At 42.7% G+C, this 22,207-nt stretch overlaps 1 protein-coding gene across 6 annotated transcripts in view; it reads left to right on the top strand.

The window, feature by feature from the left end:
- The window catches only part of RFFL (ring finger and FYVE like domain containing E3 ubiquitin protein ligase), a 67,562-nt gene that overhangs the window by 4,014 nt on the left and 41,341 nt on the right, over positions 1-22,207 (top strand). For 2 of the 6 annotated variants that reach the window (XM_034641275.1, XM_019804184.2), the window contains exon 1: positions 14,901-15,043. The exons of 2 other annotated variants lie outside the window; for them this stretch is intronic. The gene's annotated coding sequence lies outside the window, so the exon portion shown is untranslated. Of the gene's footprint in view, positions 1-14,640; positions 14,662-14,900; positions 15,044-22,207 lie in introns of those variants that run through there. 2 more of the 6 variants (XM_034641276.1, XM_034641274.1) reach the window with 2 other exon arrangements.

Here is a 22,207-nt window from a genome sequence, read left to right as displayed (position 1 = left end):
AGCTCTCATGCCTCCTGGCCATGCTCCTTCACACCCCTTCCCTTAGTCTCTGTCAGCTTCATTTTCTTCACCCCAAGATGAAAATACCGGGTGGCATTTTTAGGTGGATTAAAAGAGAAAATACATCCTTTGTGCATTGCAGGCAACTCCATGAATGTTCATTTCTCCTACTTTCTGCTAGGATTTTTTTTCCGAAGGCTGAAGATGTCTTTCTAAATCTGGCTTTCTCTGTAACTCTTTCCAGGAGTATCTACTCCATCCGCTCTTTCAGAGTCTATCAGAGTGAGGACTGAACTTAGGAACTGGATGATAGGGGATGAGAGAGTCCTAGGACACTCAAAAATGTTTTTAGAATGAGTGGACTGTAGGCGTATATCCAGAGTCACTGTCCGCAGGAATGAATTAATAACCTCCGAGTTCAGCCATGCGTGTCTAGCCTATCCGGGTGGTAGCCTGGACACTCCCATCAGGCCAGGAGACTCGAAGGGTGGCCCCCGGAAGTAGCAGCTGACATCCATTTCTTTCCTCATCTTCCTTTCTTTCTTTTGGTCTCTTTTGTTTCTCTTTCCCTCTCTCCTCTCTTCCTGTCTCTCAGAGTGCCCTTCCTTTCGACTTGCCAATCATGCCACAATTATCTCAGGCCAGGCCCCTGAAACTCCAGGCTAAAAGAGGTTGCTGGTTGCTAACACCTGTCTCCCAGCTAAATGAATAGGCCCTTTTGTGGGCAGGATGTTTAAAAAGCTGATTAGTACAATGCTGGCTTAAAGGACCTAGTAATGATACGGCATATGTAAATCAGAGAATGATTTAAAGCCATTTTAGAGATTTGGTTTTTTATACTAGATATTTTTTATATTGAATTATGATGTTGGTTGAAATTTTATATCTAAACCATGAATCTGTTTATTGCCCAAACAGACTAATTTTTGTCATTTCATTGGGGATCATTTATATTCTAAAGAAGTTCCTACCCTTAAGGGCCTTTGTATTGTTCAGCGAATGTCTAGTGTGTAATACAATTAAAGTTTTGTTCAGTGCGCTGCTGACATAATTAGTTTAATTTCTGCTCCTTATATATTTCTCTTGGCAGCTGGGAAATTAAAATACTAGATGTTGTGTAAAACTGCCTTTTTGAGGGGGTGATTTTACTGTCAGTTGAATGGACTTAGGCCCCAGGGTACATTTTTTAAGATGTCTTATTCAACTTTCCTGTAATAGTCTTCTTTCTCTCTATAGAATTAATGTATTAAGACACATAATTGGCTATTTAAGCATTCAGAAGAGACAGTGGCCTTTACCCCGTGATTATATTTTTTCCTCTCCATCTCTTTTGAGGCAATGTGTGTAATTTTTGAAACCCCTAAGTAAATTACACTTACATGAGCACGTGAACTTTTGCAAAGACTGGAGAATAGAGTGCTTTTCCCTGATAAGGTGTATTATGGAATTCCCTCCCCAAATCACTGCCCTGTTCTTTTTAGATCATAGTGTTCGCAGACCTGATGTGAGCGTGGAAAAGCTGTGATGCCTGGCAAATCCTCTTCACAATTTCTCTGTGATACGTTTCACAGAAATGGCTCTAGTCTTCAGGAACAAGAAGTTGCTCTCAAGGAGACTTTACATTTAATTACTCTAATCCGCACTTCATTTCCTGCAGGATTCTTGGGGAGATTCTCACCAGGCTGTCGATTTCACGAAGTCATGACTTATGCAGGTTTTTATCTCTTGTTAAGGCTTCCAACTTTTTAATTTTTTTTTTTAAGTGGAAAGTGACCTTGGTCTGGTAATTTCTCCATTGTCCTCGCCTATAAAAAGATAAGCAAAACCGTCTTGCTACCTCAGCAGCCTTTTTCAGCAGCCACCCCTCGTGCTGCTTTTGAACTTCTAAAAAAATTTTGTTGAGCAAGTGTTACTTGACTTTTTAAAGCTGGCCCTCTCCCGTGCTGCAGGTCAGGCCTCCATCTCCCAGTTTAACGTGCTCAGGACTTTTCTGGAATTTCGTAGCAAGAAATGATTTCATTGTCTCTGGGTTGTGTAGTGGTCAGGGCCCCCTGGGACAGCCGTTTGTTTCTGCCAGGCTAGTTCTTTTTTTTTTTAAATTTTTTTTATTTTAATGTTTTTTTATTATATTATGTTAGTCACCATACAGTACATCCCTGGTTTCTGATGCAAAGTTCGATGATTAATTAGTTGCGTATAACACCCAGTGCACCATGCAATACGTGCCCTCCTTACTACCCATCACCAGTCTATCCCATTCCCCCACTCCCCTCCCCTCTGAAGCCCTCAGTTTGTTTCTCAGAGTCCATAGTCTCTCATGCTTCATTCCCCCTTCTGATTACCCCCCCTTTCTTTATCCCTTTCTTCCCCTACCTATCTTCCTAGTTCTTATGTTCCATAGAGGAGAGAAATCATATGATAATTGTCTTTCTCTGCTTGACTTATTTCACTTAGCATTATCTCCTCCAGTGCCGTCTATGTTGCAGCAAATGTTAAGGCCAGTTCTAAAAGTAGGGGACGCTCACCCCCGTTTGAACTACCAGGAGCCAGTCTGATTCCTGAAGACATTTTAACTGCCTTGATCCTCTTTAAAGAAATGCTGCCTAGTCTTCCTGAAACTTACTGGAAGGTAGGCCAACTGGAGTCTCTGCTGGCCTCTGAGTGGTTAAATGTAATTGGTTAGTAATCAGCACCATTGTTTATTTGCAACTGCTGGATTATGTTAAAAGACTTGCAAAAAAAAAAAAAAAGCGTTTCTTAAGTAAATGTAGCATCATCCTCTCCCATCTCATCCTCTTCATGTTTTATTCTTTTCATTTGCTATGGAAAATCTTTCCAGTCTCACATGCATACAGACTTATGGCACAGGAATCAATATATTTGATGCCAAAATACATAGGAAAATGTGTTGTCTCTCCAGGATTTTCTGTGAATCTTACCTTTTTTTTTTTTTTAAACTTTAATAATGATTAAGACATCTGCTTGAGAAATAACCGATTCTCAGCCTCTTTCTGCTTCCACCCTTTCTGTAGGTCTTGAGTCAGTGGGGCCACAACGAATTAATAATACTTCCTCTTGACCATGCTAAATTATTATTTTACATGGTGTGGAAGAAAATTCACCGGAGCATAAGCCTTTATTCGAAAATGCTGGACAAAAGGAGCATTCTAGTTTGGAAAAAGAGAGCAGAGTGTTTTCTAGGGCTTGCTTTAAGCAGGAGTGGGTCAGCTGAAGTTCAGCTGGTTGGAGGAATCTGCAGTCAAGGATGGTTCTAGGAAGAGAGAGGAATTGTTTTGGAATTGTTTTTGTAAATTAGCAGCCGTTGTTGCATTTTGGGTTTTTCAGAGGGGCGAAGAGGGAGAGTTAGGGGCTAACATTTTGTACAGTGGGCTGGAGGTGGCGGGGAGCAGCTGCAGGTGCTGGGACTGGCCCAGTCCACAGTGGAAAATTCTTAGTCTTTCAGTTTCTCTCACATCTGTCTACCTTTGTTTCTACCTTTTGGGCACTACTAGATTCAGGTACCATTATTGGTCATTTTATTTACTGTTGGAAGAGTTTGCTTAGTCATTCCGAGTGAAAGCTGAAGTTTACCTTCAGTAGTGTTTGCTATGAGACAGGTGGGGAGAGGTTGCCAGAATTTTCCCAGAGAGTTGGGACAGAGGCCACTCCACCTTTCTTACTCCCCTCTCCATATGGTTGGACCCAGCAGTCCCAGTGACTCTGAGTCATCCACCCCCTGCCCACTGGTCTAGTTCAGTGTTTCCTAACTCTGGACTGTTGACACAGTTGCAGACCAGAAGCTTGATGAATAGGGACGGCGAGCTGACCAGTTAGTGGGGGACATAAAAATGATAGTAGTTCTGCCACTTCTCCAGGTGATCTTCATCAGATTCCTACATTTTATTTATTTGATTAAATTTTTCATACAGCACATCAGCATGTCTCTTGTATGACCAAAACTAATACTAAAAAGGAAAATACATTGGCGATGATATCTCAGTTTTGGGTTTTATTTGAGATGCAGGCTGTCCACACCTCCACTGTTACTTGTGGAAAGCTCACAAGCAGCCTGCGATCTTTCTCCAAAACATAAAAATAAGCCACTGGTTTTATTTGGGAGGGATTGGTACAAAACTCAAGAGTTCTGAATATCATGTGTCAAGAAAGCAGTTTTTGATGCCATAGAATGTAAATATTTACATGTATTTTAATTTATATTTGGTCTTCCCAATCAAACACCTTTTGTTGTTGTTGTTGTTACTTTAAGTTCTTTGCCCAGCGTGGGGCTCAAACACACAACCCTGAGATGAAGAGCTGCACACTCCACTGACTGGCTTGATATCTTGATCTCAGGGTCGTGAGTTTGAGCCCTACATTGGGTATAGAGATAACTAAAAAAAAAAAAGCGCCCCTGGGTGGCTCAATCAGCTGAGTGGCCCGCTCTTGATTTTGGCTCAGGTAATGATCTCAGGGTTGTGAGATCCCTGTCCAGCTCTGCACTGAGCAGGAAGTCTGAGATGCTCGCTCTCCTTCTGCCCCTCCCCCCACTGGCGTGCACATGCTCTCTCTCTAAAGTAAGTCTTTAAAAATAATTAAATAAGTAAACTTAAAGAAATAAAATGGGGAAAAGTTGAAATTTTTGTTACATATCACAAATATTATAGAAGCATACTAAATATGCTTTCTGTTGGGGCACCTGGATGGCTCAGTCGTTGGGCATCTGCCTTTGGCTCAGGGCGTGATCCCGGCATTCTGGGATCGAGCCCCACATCAGGCTCCTCCCCTGGGAGCCTGCTTCTTCCTCTCCCACTCCCCCTGCTTGTGTTCCCTCTCTCGCTGGCTGTCTCTCTCTGTCAAATAGATAAATAAAGTCTTTAAAGAAAAAAAATGCTTTCTGTAAGTTTTAATATCCTGATTTAAAAATATTCTTTTTTTAAAGATTTTATTTATTTATTTGTCAGAGAGAGAGAGCAGAAGTGGGGGGAGTGGCACGCAGAGGGAGAAGCAGGTTCCCTGCTGATCAAGGAGCCTAGTGTGGAACTGGATCTCAGGACCTTGGGATCATGACCTGAGTCGAAGGCAGACGCCTAACTGACTAAGCCACCGAGGCATCCCTAAAAATATTCTTTACCTAAGATAATTTTTTATCAGGGATTACACACAAATTATGACCTTTTTTTATTCCTAAAAGCAGTGGTAACATCATCTATTGCTGATCTCAAATTTTAGCGTGCACCAGAATCTCCTGAGGACTTGTAAAAAAACCCAGTTTCCTGATTCCTAGCCTACACCTAGAGAATCAAGAGTGTTTGGGACTGAAATTTGGGATTCTGATGGCAACAACCACAGTGATGGTGGTGACGATGTTGAGAAATTCAGAAATTCGGGGGCTGCCTTTATTTTGCAGAGGATGGATTTAAGGCACAGAGGAATGTAAGACACTTTGAATGGCATTGTTCTAGGTGGTTCTGAGGACATTGAGATCATTTTCTTCCTTATGCTACCTGTAAATGCAGCAACCAACTGAGCACTCCCATTCCTACTTGGGGAGAGAAGTTCCATCCCTGGTGATTGACTAGATCACAACCACAATTTTTACTATTTGGTGATTAGGTGAGGGATGCTTACCTTTAATATACTTAAGAATAAGTCAATAGAACTTGCGTTTGGTGCCTGTATGGGGAGGGATCTTGACCTCTTTTGACTAAATACTGAAAAGGAGTTTTCAGCTTCTTGGCCTTTACTTATTACTCACTGCTTAAAGGTAGAGGACAAATAAAATTTGGGGGCGTACAGTTTTTTTTGAGGCACTAAAGTTTGTGTTTGCTTCTTAAGATGCCTTTTATAAGTAGTTGGAACAAGTATTATTAGTTTGTGTTGCTGCGATATGAAAATGACTGTTGATACCGAGCAGGGGGAAAATATCTGCATGCTTTGCCTCCTGGTTTAATTGCTTAGTTGGATAAAATGTCAAACTGGATAGATTATTGGAGCTGTTATTTTGGTGGTTAAACAAAAATGAAACTGTTGTGGATGTTCGCAAAGAACACTGCTCCCTGTGTCTTGACTTTGCACTGGAGAAAGTTTCAATTGTTCGGAAGCAATACAAGTTAGAAAATGCAGCTTCTGTGGCTTCTGGCACAGCTGTCTAAATTACCAGCTCTACTGGGGTCTTTGGACAAGCACTGTTGAACACTTCTGGAAACAATTTATGTTTCTGATTCCAAAATGTCTGTGGTTGTTCCCTGAATAGTTGGGAAGCCTAGAAGTGGAGAAAGGTAATGGCATTGTGTCTAGAATCTTCAAGTCAGAACTTTCTTAAGTGTCTCTAGAGCAAACTCCCATCTTTCTGTGTGAGGTGGGGTGGGGGTTGGGGCCATTAAAAGAGTATTGACTCCCTGGGTCTGCCTTCCCGAGTTAGTGACTCTTCAGGAGGATGGCGGCTGTCAGCCTGTGGCCCAGCCTACAGAGGACTTTGGTTGTTACAGCCTTGATTAGGAAAGAAGGATGGGGAGCATGAGTGAGGGTTCAGATGTTTTTGAAAGCCTGTGCCTGCTGTGTGAAGCCTTGAATTTTCACTTTGAACATTTCATTTGGTAAAGGATGTTATAAAACTGTCTTTACAAAACAGCCCCCTTTCCTATTGAAATCATATGTTGCCCACGAGAGCTTGAGAAGCATTAGGCGGGCTCGGCAGGATTTATTTTACTCATTCCATTGTGTAAAATGATACTTATTTCTGAATGGGATTGTATGCATTCTTTGGTGGGAGTTAGGAGAAAGCTTGCTTGTGTCTAAAAGGAGGAGAGTTTCAAGACTGACATGTCTTTTGCTGTGTGATACTTGTCTTTTTGCCATGTTTTACCTGTGTAAGAACTACCAACAGTTGTTGTGTGCTGGCTGCATGCAGAGACTTCACTGTAGGAGCTTATTTCATCCTCCCAACAGTTTTATGAGGTGTAGGTACTAGTGTCCGTGTTCCGCAGATGTGAAAACAGTGCACAGAGAAGTTAAGTGATAGGCCTAAGACCACACAGTGTTTGAACCCTTCTGGCTGTAAAGGCCAAACTCTCAACCACGGGGCTACAGTGACCTCACACTCCACTGGCTTGTCTACGACGAGGACTTTTTAGAGTAGGTCTTCAGAAGTAGGTTCCATTTCATGTAGTGGTGGGCTTTGAAATTTCTTATACACGGGCCTGCTTGTGTGGAATGTCATTTAAAAGTGATATTAGCAGGGGTGCCTGGGTGGCTCAGTCGTTAAGCGTCTGCCTTCGGCTCAGGGCGTGATCCCAGCGTTCTGGGATCGAGCCCCGCATCAGGCTCCTCCTCTGGGAGCCTGCTTCTTCCTCTCCCACTCCCCCTGCTTGTGTTCCCTCTCTTGCTGGCTGTCTCTCTCTCTGTCAAATGAATAAATAAAATCTTCAAAAAAAAAAAAAAGTGATATTAGCAATACTTGTTACGTATTCTAGTAGTTTTAGTTCTGTTAGCACTGAAGGATTGCTTTCGAGTATGTTCCTAATTCTAACATTATAATTGTATTTGATGTATAAACCAGTCACCCTTAAAAGCACATTTGGCTAAACAGCTAAAGCATTGGCTTAGAGGAGGATTTATTGGTGGCAGTTCATTTTTCCNTTTTTTCTTTTTTTTTTTTTTTTTTTTTTTCTTGTTGGGGTGAGTGTCTTCCTGTTTGTCAGTAGGCCTTCTCAATGAAGTGCCTTCTACATAAGATGTGTAGATGTTCTGGCCTCCTGCTGTAAGTGATGGCGGCATAAATGGGGACAGACCACTTTCAGGAAGAAGCCCTGATCAGAATAGAAGGTAAAACTGCTCTCTGGGCTTGAGACCCGTGTCCTGCTTCCCCTCGTCGGAGGCCCGGTGAGGCCTGGCCCAAAGAAAAGCGTCCCTGACATTTTTTCTGCTACCTCCTCCCTCACGTTTTGGAGACTGCTCCTGAGACTTTTGTCAGCAAAGCTAGTTGTGGTCAGAAGCCTGTCAAATGTGAGGTGCCCTGCCTGGTAACCGCATCTTTCACAATTTCTTTGTCTAATTACTGCAGCGTTCTGACGCTTTCGATTTTAGGCAGGACACTTTCGGCTGAATGCTGAGCTGGAACGACATACAGCAGGGTCCGCTGTGCGGGCTTACTTCTGCTTTTTGCCTCATTAGTCGAGGCTCAGATGCAAATGCAGGGAGGGATGGGGCAGGGGTAATGCCTGACATGTATTTCAGGTGGTGGGGCCAGCACCTGAGCTGTGCTTAAAGAATCCCCCCTCCCCCGGCCTAGTAGGGACTGCAACATAATAAGAAACGTGCTTTGCTTTACAAACTTTTCATCTTTCTGGGGTCCCCGTAGTGACCGGACAGTGGAATGAGTAATTATACTTTCAGAGCCACATCATCCCTAATCCTTGGCAACCAGGAATCTTTTCTCTCTCTCTCTAATTTTGTCATTTCTGAAGTGTTATGGAAATGGATCATAACAATATGTGACCTTCTGTGTGACTGGCATTTTTCACTCAGCGTGATGCCCTCCATCCGAGTTGTGTGTAGCAGTAGTCCTTTCCTTTTTATTGCTAAGTGGTATTCCATGGTGTGAATGGGCCACAGTTTCTTTAACCGTTCACCTGTTGAAGGGCATTTTGGTGGTTTCCAGTTTTTGGCAATATAAAGCCTTCGTGAACATTTGTGCATAGGTGTTTTATGGACACATGTTTTAATTTCTCTGGATTAAGTGCCCAGGAGTGCAATTGCTGAGTCCGATGGTGAGTATATATTTAATTTTTTAAAGAAACTGCCGAACGGTTTTCCAGAGTGGCCGTACCATCTTACAGTCCCACCAGCAATGTAGAAGATTCCATTTCTCTGCATCCTTGCCAGCGTTCGGTATTGTCACCATTTTTTATTTCAGCTTTTCTACTAGGCAGCATATCTGGTTTGTAAGTTCATCAAATAACTTGGCGAAACTGACCCGACTGATGAAGAGCAAAGGTTTTCGAGTCGTGTGTTGTTAGCACGCCGTGTGGTTCTGCCTCTGTACAGCGTTCAGTGCTCTGTTGACTGGCTCTTTAATCCCCCGGCTGTGGTTTCCTTGAGAGAGGGAAGACCAACCAAGACTCACTGTGGGGGAAGCAAGGGCTGTGAGCGTGAGACTGTGTGCCTTTACCCCGTAGCACCTAGCACAGTGCTGCCAGTGGTGGTGAACAAATGATGCTATCCCCAAAGTATGAATTTCTGGTAAATTCTTTAGAAATTTGCCTCAATGAATGTAGCTTTAAATACACTGAAAATTTGGCTTAGAATGGCCCTACCAACTTGTTCAAATTGTTTCATTTTGTCAAGTGATCCTGTTTCTGGTAATATTAATTAGCTTATACCACTCATTTTAAAATACTAAAATATCACAGAAGTATACATATAAAGCAGAAGGTAAACATCACCCTTACCAGAAGTAACTACTATGAAATGGTTCTAGACCTTTTTTTAAAGACTTTATTTATGTATTTATTTATTTGAGGGAGAGAGAGGCGGGGAGAGAGAGCAGCCTTGTGCATGCACGAACGCGGGGTGGGGGAGGCATAGGGAAAGAATCCCAAGTGGGCTCCACGCATGATCTCACAACTCTGAGATCATGACCTGAGCTGAAACCAAGAGCGGGGAGGCTTAACCGATGAGCCAGCCAGTCACCCCAGTGGTTTTAGACTTTTAAGCTATATGTTTTTTATCTTTTTTTCACTCTATGTAAATATGTATGTGTGTGTTTGTGTAGTCCTCAACTGCTGTTCTGTTAATGCTTTTTTGTTTTCAGTGGAGAGTGTAAAGATGGGCATTTTCCTTGTGATGATTGTGTTTTTTAAGTGCTTCAGCCTGGAACAGTGTTGCATTCCTTTCTCTAACCCTTTTTTTGTCCTCTTATGAAATGGTTGAGGGATACCTTTGAAAGACCTAAACAAAATGTATTTTATTCCTTTTTACATGGGTTTGGGTTGAAACAAGGTTGTAGCTTTATTTGCAAGGAAATCAGTAAAATCCTGGATGTTAGGATCGACCTATCTGCTTTATTATAAATAATGCAAATCTGATTTTATGAACCTTGAAGAAAGCAAGAACTGTGAGCACAATAATCTTTGGAGAATGTACAGTCCTTTGGGTATTAGTCTACTCATCAGGTGCTTAGTCAGATGGAGTGTTTTCTTAAGTGCTACTGAAATGCACAGTTCAGTGTTTATTTTGAAATCTCTCCTGTCTTCTTGCTCTCTTCCATGATTGTGATTACCTTAATGGGACATTCAGGCTGTGCAGTCTTATCCTTTATTTCCATAGCCTACGTAAGCTAGTTTGAAGATTAACTGTAGGTGAACAGGTAACCTTATCTACTTGGCTAGAAGTCACCTGTCCACATGAAACACATGTCAAAAAGGCCCCCTAGGCTTGGGAACCTGAAAGAAGGTAACTTAATCTTGTGGCATTTTTAGTGGAAACCAATGTAAAAAGTTAGGAAATTTGTCTTATTGGAGGCAGGGCATGAGTATGGGAGGTGGCAGGGAGTAGAGAGAAAGAAGAGAGTGGGGATGTATTTGAGGAGAAGAATCCAGAGGTATACAGTAAAGAAGAATTGTGAATTCAGGAAATCTTCAGAGTTGAACGGCAGAATCTTTGTGCTGAGAGGGTGGTTGGTTCCTGGGGAATAGGACCTGAGCTTACTAATCACTTCGTTATGAAGCTGTGGGAGTGGTTTAGGTGATGGAGTTGGATGACAAGGGCCTTTCCCTGCCCTTCTGTATTAGCAGCTCAGGGGGAAAAATGAAGAAATAGCTTTGTATAGAAAGTTACACAGTCACACGGTTCCAAGATTTCTGTTGCCAGGTGTCTAAAGTGAGCTGCCCAGGATGGCAGTTTGGTGGCGTCGCTGACTTCCTTTCCCCCCATCTTGTTAGGGCCTCAGCCTGTGTCCTGTCCGCTTTGGACTCTTTCTTTTCCTGTAGGCTCCCTACTTTTTCAGTTCCCTGACGTTTAGGGATCTAGTATTTCACAGGGTCTAAGGTAGGCAGTTGCTGTACCTTTGATATTGGATACTTTCCTGAACTATTCAACCACAGCAGATAATCAGGTGCCCACAATTACATTATAGGACAGATTCTGGTAACTGTACCGGTGGGGACAGACTCACTTCGTGTGCCCTCACACAGCCNGGGGGGGGGGGGGGGGGGGGCGGGGCGGGGTTTGCAGCAAAGCGCTGTGAGGCAGCCTCACTCAGTGCCAGTTCCTACATCTGAACATGAAAGTGGCTCGTTAAAGATTAAAGGGACTGCCTGGTCCTTCTGGCCCCAGGATGGAATGATCCCGCCATGGCGACAGCCTTTGTCTCCCAAGAGAGGCCATTTTATACAGGAGTTTGTGCTTCCAAATGTTACAGTGAGCCCGCGTTGGCTGATGCTGTGGCGATAAGTTGGCATTCGGGTACTCTGAAGACATATGAGCTATATAGCATCCCATGGTTTGAATTTCTGGGCAAAACTGCCTCATCAGGAAGTCAAAAGCCTCTACTTTCAACCCGTGCCTTTGGGGAGGTTTTATCCTTTGTTTTATTTGACTATTCTGTTGAGTCAAGTGAACTTTAATTTTCACAGCCATAAAAATTCCATTAAGCCCCTTGCACTGCATCCCAGGTGTGAAAATGTCTCTGTATAACGACTGTGGGTGACAGCTAAAATTTTTAAGAGTAGTTAGGATAATTGTCTCTGGAGGCTTGAAGAAAAGAATGGTCCAGTTGACAAAATAAATACAGTTTAATTGTTACATTCTTGGTGGTTCTTTTGGGTAAGGGGACTAATGTCTAAGACCTACTCAGTGAGACCACTGTTCATTTTGGTGGTCTTTGAAACAAAACTTTACATTTTGTGAGCAGTGCTCAGGGAACATAGCTGTATGACCCGTCTCTGAAAATATCCAAGGCCCACCTACATCAGAATCACGTGGGAGAGGGAGTTCCTTATTGAAAATTCTGATTCTGGGGCCTCTCCATTTGTGCTAATCCAGAATGTCTGAGGGACTGGATGGGAAATAGTCATTTTTAATAAGCACCCCCTGTTGATTGTTAAGTACCCCTAGAGTGGATTCTTGAGTATCCTAAAATTTACTTCATTTCTCATGTTTAATTTCTGTGATTTATCAGATGATAAATGTTTGGCTGATACTCATTTGTCTTTTTTGAAGAGGATGTACTCTAGGTTTTTTTTTTTTTTTTTAATGTTATACAGATCCTAGAACTTCAAAGATTAGAATTTGGCAATGTCCCTAATTCTGAACAAGGTGAGACAGCCAGTCACTGGTTCCTAGAAACTTGGATTTATCAATTCAACCCCTTCTCAATAAGAAAAAGGATATGGACATAAGTAGAATTAATTTGTTGAACAGAATACATGTGCAGTAAGTATCATTTAGGATGTTAGGGAGGGGAAAGTAGGTAAAAGGGAGATGTTAAGAGGAAAGAGAAAGGGAGAAGATTAGTTCATAAACGGTAAAAAAAATTTAACCCGATTTTAAATTACCAAGTTATATTTGAATATGTACTTCTTGCAAAAACAAAAAAAATCAAATACTCATAAGGCTAAGAATACTTCCTTGATCTGCTCCCACCACAGCTCCCTCCCCGGCGTGTGTATCCTCCCATTATCTTTTTGTATATATTTGGTAATGTTCCACAGATTTGGAAGACTACGGAGTCATGAGATGTGAATATTTTTATTCCTCTTTTGACACCTGCTTACTGTTTATAATGTTAAAATCTCTTACAGAAAAAAACATGGCCTATAAATGGTATTACATATTCCTGTTCAAGAAAAACAGTGAGCATGAGCGTGTGCAAATTTTACACACATACTAAATATCTCTTGTGACCACCCCTAAAATGTACCTTTAGGTGGTGAATGACTTGTCTGAGTTTTAAGATAATGCATTGAGAGAACTTACTAAGCACAAAGCCAAATTATTTTCTTATTTTCCATATAGTCTCATAGTTTTCATGTAACCTCGTAAAGCGTCAAGTGCCTGAAGCCATTTGCTTAGATTTAGCCTCTTTTTAAAGCCCTAAATCAGTAATCCTCAGCCTTTCCAGCCTAAAAGAAGGAACTGGGATGGGGTATGGTTATATTTTAGGGAAGCATATGGGAACTGTACAGAATCCCAAACAGGGAAATGGTAATCTGCGATAGTTCTCCTCCCCTGCTAAATGGTGTTTATTTTAGCAGAATTAGGAAATTCTGGTGCTTCTAGCTCCCCTGGTGCTCTTTATGTAATTCACATTTACTTCCTGGGCACAGTACCGTCTCAATTTTCTCTTCCTCATTTAAAGTTTACTAATATGTAGAATGCGCCGGAAGCTTCTAACAATAATGTGTTTTCTCAAAAGAGGTTTCCTCTTTGTCCATTCTCTATGTGTCTTGAGGGTTGCTCCATATTAGAATGTTTGTGACTTATCATCAACTACAGAAATATTTTTTAAAGCGTGGTCCGTGAGATAATGGTTGCCAACTGCTGTAAAGACGCTTTTATCATTTGAAAAGAACTAATTAACACATACTGTAGGAAAACTTTAAACACAGCCATTTCCTGACAAGGAAAACACTGAAAGGGAGGAATGAAAGAGGGAACATTTTACAAAACCTTATCAAAGCTCAGTGTGGCTATCCTACTGGAATAACGTAATTAAGGGGAATTAAACCAATTGGATAAATAACTTTTTTTTAAACTAGCCCCCTGAAAAGGAATAGAATTAAGTAGCATAGTTTTTAAACCCAAATTCCTACGGTCTGCACATACAATTTAATTAACCTAATAACATTGATTGAGTGACAGGCTTGGTCGGCAGCTACATCCAGAGTTCACGCCACAACCTACCCTGAAGGATGGACAAGGCTAAGTGTGGTGGCCTTGAACGCCCATGCCGAGGAATTGCTGATGGCCTTGGGAAATTTTGAGCAGGGAACAGAAGGATCTGATGTGAATTTTAATGTTTCTTTCTTGTCAAATGAAAAACAAAAACAGAGAGCAAGGGCTTAATCTTTTGTTTTCTTTAAATAGCACCAAAGCGCATTGTAGCCGGTCAGGGCAGATTCAATAATAATTAATAGCTGTTGATGAGCCAGTCATTCTAGAATTGATTTTTTAATAAGCCGGCCAATAAATGAGAATCGACACAGATTTAGGGATTTTTCTTTTAAAAGCAAGCGTTAATACGGTTTTCACAGTCTTCTGATTCCTTAAGCATCTGGTAGGGGTGATGGTGGATAATGTGGCTTTAGCTGTCCGTGGCAGCTGATGAAAGCCTTCAGTTACTTCTGTTTAAATTAGAGATTCTGTGTTATCTAAGGAAATAGAGAGGTCAGGGATGGCCTCGTGGGGAAAAAGAACGGTGAGCCTGGTTGAAGCTGACAAAATTCACTCGGATGATTTGCCTAGCTAACGACGATGACCGGGCAAGTTCCCCATTTCCTCTGACCCACACGTTCTAATTTGTAAATGCAAAGTGACTTCTTTATCAGCCTCCCGGGGGAAATCTTCAGGGCTGTGAACCTGCTACCTTCAGTAATCTTGCTGTCCTGAGCCCCAGGCTGTTCTCAAATGAAATTTCAGAAAGTGACCTCTGGAGCTTTCCAGGTAAGGGCTCCAGGGGCAGCTGAGCCACCAGCGGGAGGGGAATGAGGGACCTGCCCCCAGTAATCAGCACTCGATTTAAAAAATCAGTGGGGTGCCTTTCTTTTCTGAGTTGCATTTGATCGTGGTTGGCTCAGGCTGGGTTGTTTGGGAAATAGGAGTTCTGCCTCGCATGAGTCAGCACTGCCCTGGGTAAACGGCCTGCTCTGTTGCAATCTTGCTTACCAAAGATACGTCCCCAGGCGGCACCATTCACTTTGCCTGAAAGCTGCTGCTGTTGGTTCCTGAGATGAGCTCATCTGAAATGGCTCCAAGGACCTCAGCGGCAGGAACTGGAGGCAGCTTGCTCTCTGCTGTGGTAATGTTTTGAAACAGGCAAAATCAGGTAACCCCAGACTGTTCTCTCTTAGTTTCATTAGCTAGACTGAGCTGCAGGAGGCTGGGGAAATCCTTTGTCTTCCGAATTGCCTTAGCAATTTGGGTATCTTAAAGTCAGTCCCTCAGCCCGTTAGAGAGGACCTTAAGGGGGAAAAGTTTCATTTCATTTGGTATCTGGCTGTGGTTTTAGTCCTAAGTAGACCATTTATCATAGAAACCTTAGAGAAGACAAACATGTCAGGTTTACAGCTTTATCCATCTTTTGCTCTTGGATTTTCTGTCCTTTCTGTGTCTTGTGAGAAGTAGTTTACTGAAACGAAACCATTATTAAAGGGAGAGAAGCAAATGTATTTTATTATCTATCTAATCATTAGGAATATCGAATTGTAGGGAACACTGTGTTACCAGTGAGTTTCCCTATTTTTCTCGGCGGTACTATGAAGAACCTCCCTCATCCCTCATTCTGTTCGGAATGAGGGATAATGTGGCTGATTCTGTTCGGACTATTGCTCTGTCTCCCTCCTGCTCTTCACTTGTAAACTTCTTAACACTTAAGCCTCACTGGTAGGCAGTTGCCCCTCTCAAAGTTTGCTTCTGCTCCTTACGGTTTCCCTCAAATGGCCCACGTTCTCTTTCACCCCAGGCCTATACACAAGTCAGCTGTCTGTAAAACACCCTGCTCCAACTTCACTTGGACGGCTGGTTTCAGCCCGAAAGTCAGTCTTCCACGAAGTCTCTTATTCACCAAGACTGGATGAGTACTTAGGAGAACACTGTATTTGCTCTGATCATAGGGTATGTGGAGAATCAGTGTCTGTTTAGTTAGAATGATATCCATGTTACTTGGCACATAGTTGGTTCTCCATAAGGGTAGAATGAGGAAGAACCTACACTGGACTTCCTCAGCTCTGATCCTCTTATCCACCCTTTGTTATTTTGGCTTCTGCCCACATTACCTTTCTCATGTTTTCCTGAAGATCACAAGTAAACTCCAGATTGCCAAACCCAGTGTTGTGGTTTCAGCCTCCACCTTACTTAATCTCGGCCTGGCATGTGGCACTGTTGGGCCGTTCTTCTTTCCCCCAGTGACCCTCTTCATTTGGCTTTGAGGTTACCTTGTCTCTTCTGAGTTTCCAGAGTGCCCTTCTCTTATTTCTTGGCATTCTCTTTTGGCTATTCCATAAATGTTGAGAGGCTCCAAGATGTCGCCTTGGGCATCTTTCCACTCTTCCCCTGCCCCCCCCCCCAAGGATCTCAAATCGGCCCATAAATTAAGATATCCTCAGTATGTCTAGCAGCCCAGCTGTCTCTCCCAAGCTTCAGATCCTCATTTCCAACTTGATAAACTTTAACTAGCTGGGTAAACCTACCAGAGTGTTCAAAGACATTTTAAATGGCATATGTTATCCCCCCCACCCCCCAGTATCAGTCAGCTACTTATATTGCTGTGGGTTTGAACTCTGTTAATTATGTCCACCAGGTCTTCTTGTTCATTCTGTTTATGCCTCATGTCACCTAAATATGCTAAATCCATTGTTGCTAGGCACTTTTGATGATATTATTGGAGTACTGTTTGATTGGTATGTGGCTTTTCTTCATTCCCACTGAATTGCCTTAATTTACTAGAGGTCATAAACTAGACATTTTGTTTAACCAGCCCAATGGCTTCAAATTTTGTGTGAATACTTTGAGGTAGGGCGTGTACTCTTCAAAGGTTACAGGTAACCATTCTTCCAGATGTTAAAGACTAAAGATGTCACGTTTTACCCACTTTGCCTCCAGGAATTTGAGTTTGTAACTTCTGATTGAGAGCCTTATCAAATATTTTTTTTACTACTTTATTTATAACCTCTACCCTCAATATGGGGCTAGAACTCATGCCCCTGAGAACCAGAGTTGCATGCTCTACTGACTGAGCCAGCCAGGGGCACCCTCCATCAAATCTTGATTGGGCTTTTGCCGCTCTACAGTAGGTCTCTCTCTGCTCCTGTCTCCTCCACGTTGTTGCCAAAGTTATCTACCTAAAGGCCCAAATCAAATCTTCTCATTCTCAGGTTTTCAGAGTACCCTTGGTTTCCTGCTTTCTACTTAGCTTGATAGATAAAGCCCTTCACACTGTGACCCTGTCCCACCTGTTACTATTACCTGGTTCATCTCCCTCCTTTCCCGAGTCATTTCTCTCCTCACCATCCTCACTGAACTTCTCCCATTTTCCCAGTCCCTGGTTATAACCTGTTGTTCTAGGACTCTGTCTCTTCCCAGTGGCCTCCCCCGCTCTGACTCGCAAAGTAGTCATCCCCCAGGAGACTTATTAGTGTATATGTGAAACCTTCCCTGCCTTCCTCAAGTAGAGTTAGGGTTATTCCTCCTTATTTGGACTTCCATAGCACTGTCTGTTTCTTCCAGTAGCCTGTTGCTTCACTGAACCTGTTCCCTGGCCTAGAGCCTGACACCATCAGACAGTGGCTGAAGGGGGTCCCCAGGGTCAAACCATTAGTCCAAACATCTTTATTAGTCTTGGCAGTATTAGAATATTCGTAAGCTCTCTTGTTAGGTGGCATGTTTTTAGTTTCTATTTGATGAACTTGAGCCTATGGTTCTATTCCATATATGTCACCTGAAATCATCAGGTAACCATTCAAAGTTAATTTGGAGATTTATTGGGCTTGCTGAAACTTAAACTTAGTTCCACAATATCACCTAACATTTTTATAATACTTTATAAAATTCTTTCCCTTGTATCATTTTATTTGGCACCTACAATACTCTCTGTTGGGTAGGCTTTATTATCCCTATTTTACTGGTGATTATAAAGCTACTTTTGACATTGAAGCGTACATTTAGGTAAGACTTCAGAGAGACAATGTGTTTTTACATTGCATTAAGCAACTGGTTTGTCTCTTTGTAGTTAAATATACCCTATTGGGTTCTGCAGAAAAGGTGCCTTTGCTCAATAGGCAAGTGCTAAAGACCTTGCCTTTTACATCGAGGTAGAAGGAGGTACCAAGAGCTTGCCTGACCTACAGAAAGGCCTTGAATGTGGTTAGAGACCTTGATTGAAATTAAGGGTGTGCCCACTCCAACCTCAAGTTTTTCTATTGTACTTCAAATATCTAGAATTTATTAAAAACCTATTTCAATAAGGGAGTGTCAGACCAAGTTGATGAGTGAAGGGAGCCAGCACAAGATCGAGTAAGCTGAGTGTTAAGAGCCCAAAAGGTTTCATAGTAATTTCAGTAAATGATTACATTTGTAGGGTAATAAACTTTTGTGGAATTGGATTATGGAAAGATGAACCATAAGGGCTAGGAGATAATCTGTTAGATACTGGCATGTAGCATCCAGTTTTTGTCGTTCTCCCTACTGCCCCAATACTTGAGAGGATAAAAATGATTAAAAAGTTTAAAAATAAGCCCTATCATTGTAAGTTTTAAAAAAAGGGAATGATTTTAGCCTACAGAAGAAAAAGCTAAGGGCTGGCTTGATTATCATCTTCAAGTATAAGAATAGTTTTTGCCAGGGGGGATTTTGATTAATTGTTCTTCTGTACTTCAAAGATTTAAGACGAAATGGGCTTAAATTGAAGGAGGAGTAATTGTAATGAATATGAGGAAGAGTTTCTTGATATCAAAGCTGGGAAACAGTTGAATGATGGCTAAAACTGAGTTGAATTTCCGACTGTTTCAGTTATCTACTACTGTGTAGCAAATCACCCTAAAACTTTTAGTGGCTTCAAATGACAGCCATTTTATGGCTCACGATTCTGTGAGTTATAATCCAGGGAAGAATATACCGCTTTGCTCCATGTGATTTCATTGGACTGGGGGCTCCAACATGGCTTCACTCAAAATACGTGGGTCTCTGTGCTAGCTGTTGGCTGAGACATCTTCGTTCTCCTCCATGAGGTTTGACTCTCTCTTGGTCTCTCATCATTCATTAATCAATACTGGGCTCTTTGTACATGGTGGTTGGCTTCCAAGGCGGCCATAATGAAAGCCGCAGGGCCTCTTAAGGCCTAGGCCTGGGAGTCCTACATCATCAGTTGCCTCATTCTTTTTGGTTAAAGGAAGTCACAAATGTAGCCCACGTCCAAGGGGAGGGGACACAGAATCCACTTCTGGAAGGGTAAGAGTATCAGCGTCGCACTGCAAAAGGCCATACAGTATAGTTGAAATTATTGTGACCAATTTTGGAAAGAGTTGATCACATTGGTCTTAGGGATTTTTAATGAGAGACTAATTGATACATGTTTATTGAGTGGATAGTTTAGGCATTTGATTTACAGACTTGGCTGCATATCAGAGTTGTCTGGGAGCTTTTTACAAGCATGGATTCCGTAGGTACCAGACGTATTAATCAGTGGCTCCTGGGTGGGGGGGCACATACGAGACACTCAATGTCCTTTCTCTCAGGGGCCAGTAAAACGAGGATGGAGGCTGGGGAAGGGAACAAGACTGATCCTGATAGGTTTAATACATAAGGCAGAATGGTAGGTGTCTTAAGATAGGCCTGCTGGTCTCCTCTTGCTTCCAGGACCTGGCTGAACCCTCCGCTTGGCACGTTCTACCCTCCAGTCTGCCTAGGTTAAGTTCTGTCTCCTTCAATCAGCACATCATTAAAGGAATGTTTTGTGATGCCTCACATTTTTTCTTCTAGTCTCTAGCACCTTTTCCTTCATAGCATTTTGTAGGTTATAATTTTTATAATTTATAACATTTGTGTGATTATTTGATACAGAGTAGACAAAAATATGTCTGCTTTGCTTTCCGGTATCTAACACAGTCCCTGCCTCATAAAAGGCACTCAGTAAGTGTTGAATGAATAACTGGTTGATTGAATGCATGAATGAACGAAGCGACTTGAATTCAGTTTTAAAGGGTGGTTAGAATTGTGGACAGGTGGAGCAAATGAATGGGAAATTCATGGTTCTGAAGTGGAGGTGTGGATCAAAGTGCTCCTGTAATTTCAGACGATGGGAGGAACTGGTTTGGGAAGGGGTGAAGGGTTTGGTCTTGAGTCTTGAGCGTACTTGCTAAGCTAAATTCAAGGTATGGATATCTATCTAGCAAGCAATTAGAAACGAGGTGCTGAAACTGAAGAGTGAGACTGATTCCGGGTATTTCGATTTGGAGTTGTCTGACTAAAGGCTGTGAAATCTATTCACTCAACAAATACTCACCGAGCTCCCACCGTGTGCCAGAAAACTGTGTTATAGGGCAGGTGAGCAGAAGTCTGGCTGATAAGGAGCCAACTTGGTAAAAAGAGCTGTGGAGAATGTTCTAGGCAGGAAAGGAACAAGTGTGCAGACCTTGGGGGCAATAAGTAGTCTTTCTATTTTTGAGGAAGTGAAAGGAGGACTGCCAAGGGATTAGAGTGAGGTGAATGGGGGGGGCAGCATGAGGTAAAGCAGGAGAGGAAGGCAGGGCCCATATCACACGGGGCCTTTGTGGGCCATATGGGGAGTCTAAGTTTTACCAGAAAAGCATGATGGGAAGCCACTGAAGGTTTTAAAGCAGGAGAGTAACAAGCGGGGGGAAATTATCCTGACTACTATATGGAGAAAAGAGAGGGGCAAAGAGGGGACTAGTCAGGAGGCGTTTGCTCTAGCTCTTGAGAAAGATAATGGCATATAGGGCAGGGTATGGCAATGTATATGGTGAGAATGGGATATTTGTCGGATAGATTTAATTTAATTTAATTTAATTTTTGGGGAGAGCGCATGTGTGCCCATGTGCAGGAAAGGTGGGCAAAGGAAGAGGGAGAGAGAGAATCCCAGGCAAGCTCCACGTCTGGCTCGGAGCCCAATGAGGCCCTTAATCCCATGACTTTAAAATCATGACGAGCTGAAATCAAGAGTCAGATACTTAACTGACTGAGCCACCCAGGCTCAGTGAGATTTGAAAAGAACCAGTGGAATTCACTAGAGAAGGAAAGAGTGGTAAGTACAGAGCCCTAGGGGATACTCAGGGAGCAAAAAAGGAGGAGTCAGGGAAGGACAGGGAGAAGTTTGGTCTTTGAAGTCAAAGAGCAGTCAAGCTACTGCACTTTCAGTGGAAGGGGAAGAAGGAGCCTACAGGAAGAACGTGGGTAGGTCACCCGTGTCCGGGGCTGCGGAGAGGTCAGGAAGGTGGAGGACTTAGGAAAAAGCCATGCATTCAGCCGTCAGAAGATCTAGGGTGACGTTGGAGAGAGGGCTTTCAGTGAAGTGGAGTGGAGTGAACAAACACGCGTGTCGCCTGCGGGTGAAGCAGGGTACTACTGCTTTGTGGGGGTGGTCGGGAACTGAAGAGAAGGAGACACGAGGCTGAGGGCTCGCTCGCGCAGATCTGCACAGAGAAGGCCAAGCTGTAAAAACGGTGACGGCTGACGGCTGACGTCTGCTGGGCACCAACCCCTATGTCTGTCTCTGGGCTAGGAACCGCCCCGGGTCTATTCTTTCTCTTTTTCTTTCTAAACAGGGCGCCTAATAGGGCAGTGACTCCCAGAATGAATTTCCAGATTCATTCTGGAAGACCTTACTCTGGGGTATGGGAAGGAAATAACAGAACTAAGTTTTTCTATATTTTTATCTTACTCTTTGAAATTTGTTTTTAGTATTAGGTTTTAGATAGAATACAGCACATTTGTACAGTAGCACTTGCCTAATTTGCCGTTACATATAGAGATATTGGAGATGTGCTAATTTTTTTCTTTTTCTTTTTTTTTTTTTAAAGATTTTATTATTTATTCGACAGAGATAGAGACAGCCAGCGAGAGGGAACACAAGCAGGGGGAGTGGGAGAGGAAGAAGCAGGCTCATAGCAGAGGAGCCAGACGTGGGGCTCGATCCCATAACGCCGGGATCACGCCCTGAGCCGAAGGCAGACGCTTAAACCGCTGTGCCACCCAGGCGCCCCGCTAATTTTTTTCTTAACTGATGGTTGGAAATGGTGCCCTACTGGTCTAGTGAATAAAGGAGAGTGTTGGAAAGTAAAGGAGAGGCAGAAAGGAGGAGGGGAAACCAACACGCCAAGTAGTCTGTACGTTGTTTTAAACCTGTTTAAAACCCTGCAGCACTATTTCCCCCATTTTACACACAAACTTGCCTGAGGTCGCACAGCTAGGTAAGTGGTGGAACTGGAATTTGAGGCCAGGTTTGTCTTACTTGAAAGCCTTGTTACCCCCCTCCCCT

This window comes from Ailuropoda melanoleuca, chromosome 13, assembly GCF_002007445.2.
Source record: "Ailuropoda melanoleuca isolate Jingjing chromosome 13, ASM200744v2, whole genome shotgun sequence".
NCBI classification, from domain to species: domain Eukaryota; kingdom Metazoa; phylum Chordata; class Mammalia; order Carnivora; family Ursidae; genus Ailuropoda; species Ailuropoda melanoleuca.
This window is presented reverse-complemented; position numbering and strand designations above follow the sequence as displayed.